General features: G+C 42.0%; 1 long non-coding RNA gene across 1 annotated transcript; it reads right to left on the bottom strand.

Moving 5' to 3' along the window:
* Positions 1–4,389: 4,389 nt before the first annotated feature.
* LOC140218417 (uncharacterized) lies at positions 4,390–8,176 on the bottom strand. The gene is made up of 2 exons (XR_011894673.1): positions 7,774–8,176; positions 4,390–4,755 (listed from the first exon to the last, which is right to left on the bottom strand). It is a non-coding gene; the product is annotated as an uncharacterized lncRNA (long non-coding RNA).
* Positions 8,177–9,008: the final 832 nt, after the last annotated feature.

The following is a 9,008-nucleotide window of genomic DNA, read 5'->3' as shown; positions in this document are numbered from 1 at the left end:
ACACAGCTGGATGGACGTTGTGGTAGTTGTCTATTTTTGCTTATTGGGAGTATGACCAGCGAAAGTGAGCCTCCTAGAATGGGGAACGCCTCGACCGTTTATTGAAGACAATGACAAAATGAAGTGAAAAATGTAGTCATAAATAATGTTATCATGAAAAATATGTTATTGCAAGCGCTAACTACGGCTTTACGACGGTCATAACGGCATACTTTTGTGTGCGCGCGCGCGCGCGTGTGTGTGTGTGTGTGCGCGTGTGTGTGCGTGCGTGTGTGCGTGTGCGTGTGTGTGTGTGTGTGTGTGTGTGTGTGTGTGTGTGTGTGTGTGTGTGTGTGTGTGTGTGTGTGTGTGTGTGTGTGTGTGTGTGTGTGTGTGTGCGTGTGCGCGTGCGCGCGTGCGTGCGTGCGCGCGCCCAGAAGCAACTCGAACCGATATTGACTGAAAGGTTAAATAAGAAACGCTTTGTGTAGAACTGTAATAACTAAAACTGAAGCGCCAAGTTCTTTTGCCACGGCTCACAGAGTCTTCTAAGGGATACGGTGTAAATTTTCGCCTATACGCCAAGGCGTTCCGACGAAGCACCGGTCGTTCCGGGCCATTTGGAAACTCAATGACGCGCGTCAAGTTAGAGGTGGGTGACGGGAGCACAGGCCGCCACGTACCGTTCGCTGGCGAAGCTTCCAACACCGTCGAGGCATTTCGATGCACCTAGTGTCGAGATGCGATAAGAAGTTCGTCCGCCATGCACCATCGTAGAGTCACGAAGATAAGCTTGAAATGCCCAGGTTGGAGCTTTGCTGCGTTTGCGTTTGGAGGACACAGCCTTCAGCATTCAAGAGCATTATGGTTGGGCTAAAGGCTTTTACTATTTTTGATTCCGACTGTTCGCCTTGCGTTCTGGAAGCACGAGAAAACAGCAGGACAAATGGACGTGACGTACGCATTGTTTAAATGTGAAAAGACTCGGTTGGGGAAGTAATGTTCTGTGTTCAAAGAACACAGTAACGAGTTCCCGCCCTGGAGCACTTTCCGTGCTGTGGATGTGGCGATTCGATGAATTCTGGCATTGTTGGAAAGTGTAACTATGGCCACGTGCCCGGACATGCAATGCGTTATTTCGGAGCTTACAATAGTTCGGTGCAATCTGCGAGTTTGATTTGAACGTTAGGCAGTAACGATCATACATTTCTGTGAACCATCCTATGTCGCAGCCTCCGTCTTTCTCGTCATTACCCTTCTTCGTCATCATCCTTCTTCTTCTTTGCTTTTAATTTTATATCCACTACTGATACTGATTGGGAACAGACACTGCACATCAGGTCAATCTCTGTTTGCCTTCTAACAATTTATTTATGCCCATCTCTTCTTCAAGGAGAAAACTAATACATCGAAGTGGTATCCCAACTCGCTGGAAACGTGCACGGAAACACAGACTGGAAAGAAATAAAGCACTAGACGTGCGATTTCTTTTGCTCAGTACAGACGTTGCCGGCATTCTGCTCTTCCTCAGGACTGCGTAAACAGCCCCGAGCTGGGGCTGGATACGACATCTTCTATACCTATTACCATTGTCAGAAATCTGGGGCTTTCACATAGACGCGGTGAGAGCAAAACATTTGCCCTACTTTAACACAAACACAATATATCCGAACGGATCCACTTTTATAATGTTGCTTTGAGAACGGCCTGTCACTATACAACGCGATACAAGGAAGACGAGACCAACCTGTAAGCCTCTTTCACACGTGTGCCCTGGAGCGTAGTTGGTACAGGCCATGAGTCTTTTCAGGAACAAAAAGCAGACGCCCAAGAATGGAAAAAATTGAAGTTAGGCACACTGTTAGAGTCATGTTAGTGTGAACGCCGAGAGCGTTTTAGTAAGGCGCTTTTGTCCTCCTTTTGGGATGCAGTGTTGACATCGCCTTATTGATAGAGCGAAATCATATTTGCGTAGTGCCAGTAAAGGGAGACAAGGCTAGCTATAGAATTGAAAACCGAGCCCGGGGTATAAAAATTCGGCTGCTGTGAAACAAACTCTATACTGATTTTCAAGATTTCGTTTTCGTAGCATACACGACGGAGTGTTTCGTCAGTGCGCACTTGCGCGCGCACCCCCTCCCTTGCGCCCGCACGCACGTACGCGGACACACACACACATACACACACGCACGCGCACATACACACGCACGCACTGTCATACATTCAATCAGGCGAACGTCACGCAGAACTATCACCCAGAACGCAGAAGTGCCAAGGAACACAGCTGCTTCTAGCATGATGGCGTGTGCGTGCAGTTCACTGGCTTTTTCTTTTGCATCCGAACTTGGTTGTTCATTTCGTACAGAATCGCTCAGTCCCTGTGCACTTGATAACCGATATTTTTTGTTTTGCAACTGCTCTCAAATATGCGTCATGGTATCACCCACGTGAATGTCCGTGCTTCTTTCGACGTGGAGTAAAATATATGTCCGTATATGTTTGCAGCTGACATATCTTTTTTGAGCAGATCCGTGCTACACATTCACGCATAACAAGGTACAATATATGTGTTATGAGAACGTTGGCCTCCTCATTGCATAATAACTTCCACCAATTTTATCTAGAACTCAGTTTTCAAAAAAAAAAAAAAAAAAAAAAGCTCTGGTGCGTGCAGAAAGCTGTCTCTTTGCCGACGCTTTTTCATCTGCAAATAAGAACTCTGCTTCATTGTGAAGCTAATCCTCACTGCGCTGTCATCGTGCATCGGAAATTCCGGTATCCTACCGAAATGCACTGGAATAATTCACGGAAATGATATTATGCATACTTTCCCCTATGGAGTACTGAGCTGATAGCGTGAGGTGATGTACGCAATATTTCTTAAGAACACTGCTTCCGCGCGCTATTTTCTTGCGTATGGAAATACCAGACGGACAGAGAGAAGGGAAGAGAACAGCATAGGAAGGAGCTTAGAGTGCACTTCTTGCTTTGTGCGCATGTTGTCACAGGTACGTATTACTTTGCTCTCCTAAGCGATGTGATACACGTGCACAAACTAAAATACAAGAACAGTATGGGGGAGGGAGAGCGCAGTACCCTTACAAAAATTTTTATAGAAAGTCCATAGACAGTCTATAGACATTTGTCTATGAAGTCTATAGACTGTCTATAGACATTTCTTTAGACTAGTCTATAGACAGTCTATGGACTTATGGCCATACACTTTTTATAGACTAGTCTATAAAAAGTCTAAGTTTATAGACTGTCTATACACTGTCTATAGACAGTCTATAGACTTATAGCCATACTTTTTATAGACTAGTCTATAAAAAGTCTGAGTCTATAGATTGTCTATAGACTGTCTATAGACTTATGGCCATACACTTTTTATAGACTAGTCTATAAAAAGTCTGAGTCTATAGATTGTCTATAGACTGTCTATAGACTTATGGCCATACACTTCTTATAGACTAGTCTATAAGAAGTCTGAGTCTATAGACTGTCTATAGACGGTCTATAGACTTATGGCCATACACTTTTTATAGACTAGTCTATAAAAAGTCTGAGTCTATAGACTGCCTATAGACCGTCTATAGACTTTTGGCCATACACTTCTTATAGACTAGTCTATAAGAAGTCTGAGTCTATAGACTGTCTATACACTACATATAGGCAGTCTATAGACTTATGGCCATACTTTTTACAGACTAGTCTATAAAAAGTCTGAGTCTATAGACTGTCTATACACTACATATAGACAGTCTATAGTCTGATGGCCATACTTTTTACAGACTAGTCTACAAAAAGTCTGAGTCTTTAGACTATCTATAGACTTATGGCCATACACATTTTATAGACTAGTCTATAAGAAGTCTGAGCCTATAGACTGTCAATAGACTTATGGCCATACACTTTTTATGGACTAGTCTATAAAAAGTCTGAGTCTATAGAGTGCCTATGGATTAATTAAAATTCATGTTTGTAGACAGTTGTCTACAGAATGTCGATGGACAAGTGTATAGGCTTACAGTTCTACTTTTGTAAACTGAAGTGTATAGAATGTCTATAGATGTCATTTGTCTGTATACATTTTATACACTTCAGTCTACAAAAGTAGAACTATATATACAGTTCTACTTTTGTAGACTGAAGTCTATGGAATGTCTATAGACAAATGTATATAGATAGTCTATAAACATTCTATAGACTTCAGTCTACAAAAACAGAACTTTATAATCCGATACACTTTCTTCTATGACATTCTGCAGACATTTGTCAACAAACATGCATTTTCATTAATCTACAGACGCTCTATAGACAGACATTTTATAGACAAGTCTACAAAGAGTGTATAAGGCCATAACTCCATAGCGGCTACCTACTAGTGTTTTTTTTACAAGTTAGTTTACATTTTTCTTTACATGCGGTAGCAAAACGTTTTGAATGTATTTATGCATGTGCACCTGTTCCTTTTCATCTGCACTTATGCATTACCGTTAGCAGATTAATAATGCTCCTGAACCAGCTGTACTTTCATATATGTTGCATAAACAGAAAGAATTTATATAGTGTTGAATCATGCAGTGCAAAAAAAATAAAACAAATGCACCGGCAATGCATTAACCGTTTTTATTGCTCGATATAATATTCCTTAAATTCATGTCTTATGCTAATTATGGAAACAGATTACATATTTACACTACTCCTTGGCAAGCATGGTCGCCAGGCTGGCCTTGACCTTTGTGTCATTAGTCCCAAAGGTGCTGCAGGTGTATGCTGCAAATAAGTAGATGCAGCAATATGAGGCAAAAATAACAAGTGTGTATTCTTTGTATGTTCATTAAGCAGCTTAATATATTTGCTCAAACCATCTAAGTCAATACTTAATGCGGTTTAACTATGACTAAGGGCTGCTTGTCAATACAAATCAGTACCTTTATACAATGTTTTATTGCATGGTATGGTGAACAATTAAACAGTCACAACTGCTGCTCGTGTCAGCAACAGTATGTTCCCTTTTATGACAAGTTCATATATGATGCATTAATGTACTTATCCCAAATGGTCTCTATATTTATTGCTGAAACGTTACCCAGTTGGGCTGTCTGTACATTTTTTTGGCTGGTAGCTAAGTATGCCCGTGCAGAGGGATATTTTCAGAAGACGTGACTGGAATATTCACAGTATCATGCCCAAGATTGTAATTTATTTTGCTTAATACACATTTAAATGTCTTTCTCATACTTTTAAATGAATGGTCATTGGCCATAATTTCAACAGAAGGCAGATGGGTTGATTGTATTGATATGGTCACTTAATTTCTTACAGGTAATGAGGCCTCTTGGGCATGCTAACAGGTTTCCAAGTTAAGTATACCACATGAGCACCCGAAATACCACACGAGCACTTTGTGTCATGGCACGACAGATATGCACCTCCTAGGAAACAGAACTGATAAGATAGTTCGAATGAATTCTATCACAGTAAATTATTTAAGGTGCTTCGAAAGATGAAAATTTTTTCTAGGCTATCGAGGTTCAGGACGTTTAGTTAACGCAAAAAAAAAAACATATTGAGTAAGAAATGCCTTGTCAGCATGCTTGACTTTCTTTTTTTTTTTCAATAAATAGAACCAATTTCCCTCAATTTTTATGAAGTGAAAGGTTTTAAAAATATATTTACCACAGAGATTCTCTGGAAACTTTGTATGACATATAACAAGACAGCATACCTATGTGGCCATTTTAAAACTTCCCGATCTTTTTCCAAGCCTTCCCTGGCTGTTTTCATGAAAATTTTCTGGCAATCTATGACGCCTGCAGCTTAAGTGCAATAAAAAAATATTGTGGTTTAATGCTTGCCAAGTAATGCCAGTCCATAATATTTAGATAAAAGAACGAATAACACGTCGGTCACTTGATATGCAGTATTAGATGCAACTGACTTGAATCCCTTGTTTAATAAAGCTGACAAGGGCTTCGGCAAGTTCCTAATTGATGGCCACACGAGTACAGCACGGAAGACACAGAGACACACGTAAAACAAATGCAACAATGTGAGCGAAAACTATACAATGAGCTATTTTTACGGTTCAATAGTAGTTTTTTTATATAATTTGCTCTCATCACTTATGCCTCTAGTTAACTTTGTTTCTCTGACTAAAGACTACATGGCAATATTAATCAGTACCATTATGATGTTTCGTTATATTACAGTGTGATAAGCAGTTAGACAACCGTAATGGTCGCCAGTGCCAGCAACGGTACGTTTCGTTTCAAGACAGGTTCATGTGACACACAGTGTACTTATAAAAATAAAAGAAATGCGAGAATCCCAAACGATTCCTATAATAATAATTGTTGAAACAAAGATACCCGGCTGGACTGTGCACATTTTTCAGGTGTTAATGCAATATGCCCGTGCCGAACGAACATGCTCAGCATACTGACTGGACTTTTGAACAATCACGTTAACATTTGCAATTTATTTCCGTTTAGAACAGTCTGCAATGTCTCTTTTCTCATACTTCGAGATGAATACATTTGCCACACTTTCAGTAGAATGCACATGAATGGGGGCGTACTGATCAGGTTACTTACCAACTAAAACATGTTACAATCTCTTAGGCGTGTTGATAAGGGTAGAACAAATGCAATGTCCACTGAATTATTTTAATAATCTGTGCGTTATCTACTAAGAAAAGACCACCAAATTGATAATCTGGCTCTTTTTCCTTTTGTACAGCGCATATAGTATGCAGTCTGTCCAAGACGACAGCACTACATGCAACAGTAATGAAAACCGGAACACTTATTACGCACGACAAGGGCTTCATACCATGCACGACTGGCACAATGCGAATCTGCGCCAGCAGCTGCCTAGTGATTAAGAGCACGTAAACTGCATAACGCCGAAGCATCGAAAGGCGCTTAACGCTTTTCATATAGCTCGAAAGATAACTTCTGCTGCTAAACTGTTTAAAAAAAAGAGACAAAAAAAAATCTTCCAACTACCGTCAAACGCAATGCCTTCAGATTGAAACGTGTAAAGGTGCTTCCCGGAACGACTAATTTATTGTTCTCCAATTTTTTCGGCTAAGTTGCGAAGCTGCAAGTGACTGAGCTTATCGCAGGTTTGATGCTCCAAAAGCGTTTGTGGTTGCATATATATAGATTGGGTGAATTAGAGATTTTTGCTTGATATTTCTTCAAGTCTCGTGTTTCGCTTGCGGTAACTTCCCAAAATTAACTTGCGGTAAGTTCCCAAACAATGCGAAAACGGCAGCGCACACACTGCTGATGCATGCCCCGCAAACACGGCCTTTCATTCGAGTACGTTAGCAGTTATTCAACTATACGTGTCTGTCTGAACATTCTTGATGCTAACACAATTTCGAGATATATACGTAAAGCGTGTCACGAGAAGTTCACTAGACATGCGGCGCAGCATTCATCGCGGCCGGATCAAGCGCCACGAAACTACCGCACTGGCTGCCCAACATACACAATGCACAACATACACAACATACACAACATACAGTATTAAGTTAAAACATGGTGTACTTCCTTCTTTACGCACGTAAACTATAATGCTAAAACCAACAAGCCCGACCGATCGCTCGCCGTAAAACATTCCGTATAGTAGAAGCGAGAACAAGAGCGCGTTATCAAACCATGTCAACGACAAACCGACACTATACCCGAGTCGCCTGCGCTACATGCAGCCGCTTCGCGCTAAGAGATGCGCTCACATAATCATGAGCTATTGACGCAAAACATCTTTGCTAAAGCTTACCGTTCAGTGTAGTTGACGTGTGATGCCACAAAGATGACACGCATACACAGACACCGACGTTCAGGCAGACACCGCACACCGGTACAACCGTTTACGTGCCTGGCGCACTCGTTGAGACGGCGCACCGCCGCGCATGCGCAAGAGCTCCGAGCATGCGCAGGAGCTCCGCGCGCGAGGGCGTGCGCGCTCGGAGGAGTGTGAGCGCCTTTTCCTCCTTCATTTTTTTTTGTCTCTTTCTCTCTCTCTCTCTGCGCGCCATGCGCGCCGGAACGGGTGGCTTATTCATCTTTAACACCACTATTCATCTTTTTTCATGGACGAAGGAAATGCGCTGGTAGGTTGTATGACAAACGCTGTGGGCTATCGTATGAGACTGGAACGCTAACATGAATGCGCTGTTTGTAAAAGCCGTTACAGGACCCTTCAGACGTTTCAGACGCATTATTGCCAGCGCCGATTAATAATACAGCGTACTTGTAGCATATCTTCCAGCGTACCGCCAAATGTGATGCCCGCACGTATGTTAGTGCTAATTTTCTGTTCCGATGATAGGTCAAAGCAATCAGTACAGCATTGAGGTACTCATATGCGTGGCTGCGCAGGCATACCGCCGGCGAAATACTGGGTGGGCTCAGAGAATTTGGCACCTATTTTAAGTGAATGAGAAACTTTGATAGGTTTATAGCGCAGGATATCAGTCAACAAAAAACCGCCCGATGTTAGTGACGCAGCCGAGATATGAAGACAAGGTGAAATGTATCCGAGAATCGGACGACACACAACGCGAACACCACATGCGCGACATCGGTTCATCGCACATTCACAAAGTCCGCGTTGTCAGCTAGAAACATTACGAGTGTATTTGCTGTTAGCTTGATGCCTGTTTGGAATCCACTTGTAGCTGAAGCTGGCGTTCATAACATCTATTATAACAATTGGATCGGCGTTTTGCTTTCTTTATTCTACTGCCGCAAAAGTGATGCGACAACTGTGAAGACTGTCTTGGGATTGCCGAGAGCGGCTACGTAGATGATATCATGTGGTCAACAAATGCGGAGGTATACACTATGTGTATACTAATGTCTACAAATAGGCTCTACAGCAATCTCAGCAGTATACAACTTCAGTGACTTATATCAAACGCAGCTACGTATTATCCACCGGTACCTGCGCTTGGTTACAGCGTACACGGGTTGGGCCCAGATTAACGATGTTTGTCTATTGTTAATCTATAG

The sequence above is a fragment of the Dermacentor andersoni genome, chromosome 5 (genome assembly GCF_023375885.2).
Source record: "Dermacentor andersoni chromosome 5, qqDerAnde1_hic_scaffold, whole genome shotgun sequence".
Taxonomy (NCBI): Eukaryota; Metazoa; Arthropoda; class Arachnida; order Ixodida; family Ixodidae; genus Dermacentor; species Dermacentor andersoni.
This window is presented reverse-complemented; position numbering and strand designations above follow the sequence as displayed.